Raw genomic sequence first — 3145 nt, forward strand, 5'->3', positions numbered from 1 at the left:
CAAAGTCCCTTTCTAGAAAGACCCCAGTCTTTGCCACAACTACCTTGTGCTGACTGGGAATGTAGAAGTAATATCCCTTAGTTTCCTTGGGATATCCGATGAAATAGCACTTGTCGGATTTGGGTCCTAATTTGTCAGAGACTTGACGTCGTACGTAAGCCTCACAGCCCCAAATCCTCATGAAAGACACCTGGGCATCTCTCCCATTCTTGGGAGGATTTTTGGGCAATCTAAAGGGAGATCTTGGTGAATTTGACTCCGGAAGCGAGGATTGGATCCGAAGATGGAGCTATATTGTAGATAAGTTTTCTTTCTTTCCTCTTCTTGGATTGGGATTGAAGAATGCTTGTAATCTTCTTATCTTTGGTTTTCTTCCTTCATTTTATGGAGTAGATCTATTTGTTCTAGGATGGAGGGAGTATTTGTGAGATAAATTGATGTAAACTCTTGTGGATTTTCCATTTCTTTGTTTCTATGATGTTGCCTAGTTTGTATCGATTGGATCTTGAATGATTAATTGTGATTAGGGCTTAATTCTCATTCTTGATTGATTGTTTGGATATCTTATAGACTTTGTAGAGATTAACTCTCACTCGATTTTTCGAGGGATCCACGTGACAGGTGCAAGCCCGTGTAAGGACGTTTGAGAGATAACCTTGAAGGGGAATTGAGAATATTCAAGAGGGTATGATAGATTTTATGATTCAATCCTTGTATCTTTATGGGTTAAGAAGCTATGAACTTCTATGTTGGTATCCGAGGGAAGCATAGTAATTGGTGCAATCCTGTGTAAGGACAACGTAGGTTCATATTTAATTGATCACATTTAGGTACATTTTCAGTCCTAAGCCGGTTATCTATTGCAAGAGAGAACCAGCAACCTTCTACAAATATTAGACAATTGAGGAATAAGAATTGGTAAACCATATACATTCAAGAGATCTTACAAAGAAACCAAAACTCCTAGAACCTCCCTTTATCATAACTCAAACCCCCAAACTCTTGTTTGTTAATCTTTCATTTTAGATTTGTTTTTCATCCTTAGCATTTTAAACCAATTGATTAGTTGTTTAGCTAATTCGCTTTGGGATATTTCTAGTGCTTATTCCAGTCTCTGTGGATACGATAATCTTTTATATTACTTGCTACATTTTCGTACACTTGCGGAGAGCGGACATGTTTTTGGCGCCGTTGACGGGGACTGCGCTATAACATTGAAGATTATCAATTGAGTTAGACTAAACATAACATTTCTATTTCTTTTCATTTGCATATTTGTAACTAATCTCTAGTTTTCTGTTTTCATTTTCCTGTATACTTTCTAACTTCTTGGAAATTCTTTTGTAGCAATTTTAATTCTGCATTTCTTTTGTTTTCTAACATTCCAATCTTACCTTTCTCTGTTTTTAATTTCTTTGTTTGATTTAGTTTCTATTGCAATCTTGTTCTTGTGTATGTGAAGATCTAACTTTGCAGGAGAACTTTTTCCTCTTGACCCTGAAATTGATAGAACATTTCATAGAAGATGAATTCTGCAAAGACAAATTGAAGAACAAGAGCATTTGAACATAGCTAATAGACCACTAAAGGATTATGCAGCACCTTATGATAGGGGTTTTAGATCTAGTATTTCAAGACCCTCAGTGGAGGCAAATAATTTTGAGATCAAACCTGCAATTATTTCCATGGTGCAGCAAAATCAATTTGGTGGAGGACCACATGAAGACCCTAATCAACACTTAGAGGTCTTTTATGAAATATGTGGGACAATGAAAATAAATGGTGTTCCTTTAGAAGCAGTGCGATTATTATTATTTGGGTTTTCTTTGAGAGATAGGGCAAAGCAATGGTTGAATTCTTTGGCTCCCAACAGTATCACCACTTGGGAACAATGTGAGCAACAATTCCTTGATAAATTCTATCCCCCAAGTAAAACTGCTCATATGAGGAATTTGATTGCAAGTTTCAAACAAGCTGATTCAAAATCTCTATTTGAAGCTTGGGATAGATACAATAGTATGCTCATACAATGCCCTCACCATGGTTTGGAAAGATGGTTAGTGTTGCATACTTTCTATAATGGTATTAATTATCATACCAAAGTGTCGCTTGATTCAGCTGCTAGAGGGGCACTCATGAATAAAAATTTGGATGAAGCTGAGGAAATCATAGAGAGTGTAGCACAAAATCATCATCAATGGGAAAATGAAAGAAGTGGTGGTCATCCTTCAATAAACCCAATAACAAAAGCATCAGGAAAGTTTGATGTTGATGCAGTGACTTTATTGGCTACAAAACTTGATGCTCTTACCAAAAAATTTGAGAACATGGGAACTAGTTCAAATATGGTAAATGTCATTGCTATATCTTGTGAAGTATGTGGGAGTTCAGAACATTCAAATGACTCATGTCCATTGGGAGCTATCACTGCACAAATTAATCAATTGGAGAAATGTGATGCAATCATGGGTTTCAATCAAAGACAGAACAACCCATACTCAAATACTTACAACCCTGGATGGAAAAATCATCCAAATTTCTCTTACAGAAATAATCAGGATCAAGGACCATCTATGGGGGCAAGACCAAATTTTCAATCTAGGCAAAAAAATTTTCAGCAACAATATTTTCAAGGCTTTCCTACATCCAAAATCGAAAAGATGATTGAAGAAATTATCTCCAACCAAAATGAAATGAAGCAGGATCTATTGAAGCTTACTCAGAGAATGGATAATTCTGAAAAGCATCAAAAGATTCAGGATAGCCAAATTGCCCAGCTAGCTTCCTCATCTTCTAGAGCACCAGGACAACTTCCTGGAAAACCTGATGTAAATTCTATAGAACATTGCAACATAATTGAGCTTAGGAGCGGATGGACCTTGGGAAATCCCCAAGTGACTGCTCAAAAAGGGATGCAAAATGAAGGAGAGCTCTCTCCTCCTACACCTAGTCAGATTTTTGATAATGAGGAGAATACCATTGAGGTTGAAGAGACTCTTCCACTGAACCATCAGAGCAAAGTTATCCCTTTTCCCCAAAGACTCAATATGCTTAAAAAGGATGAAGAATTTGGCAAATTTTTGGAGAAGGTTAAAGAGATATGCGTTGAAGTTCCTCTTATAGATGTTATTCTTCAAATGCCAAA

The 3145-nt window shown here is 36.7% G+C and overlaps 1 non-coding gene across 1 annotated transcript; it reads right to left on the bottom strand.

Moving 5' to 3' along the window:
- Positions 1–1941: 1941 nt before the first annotated feature.
- Positions 1942–2047, bottom strand: LOC121978913. Its single transcript, XR_006111238.1, has one exon. It is a non-coding gene; the product is annotated as a small nucleolar RNA R71 (small nucleolar RNA).
- Positions 2048–3145: the final 1098 nt, after the last annotated feature.

Source organism: Zingiber officinale, chromosome 4B (assembly GCF_018446385.1).
Source record: "Zingiber officinale cultivar Zhangliang chromosome 4B, Zo_v1.1, whole genome shotgun sequence".
Taxonomy (NCBI): domain Eukaryota; kingdom Viridiplantae; phylum Streptophyta; class Magnoliopsida; order Zingiberales; family Zingiberaceae; genus Zingiber; species Zingiber officinale.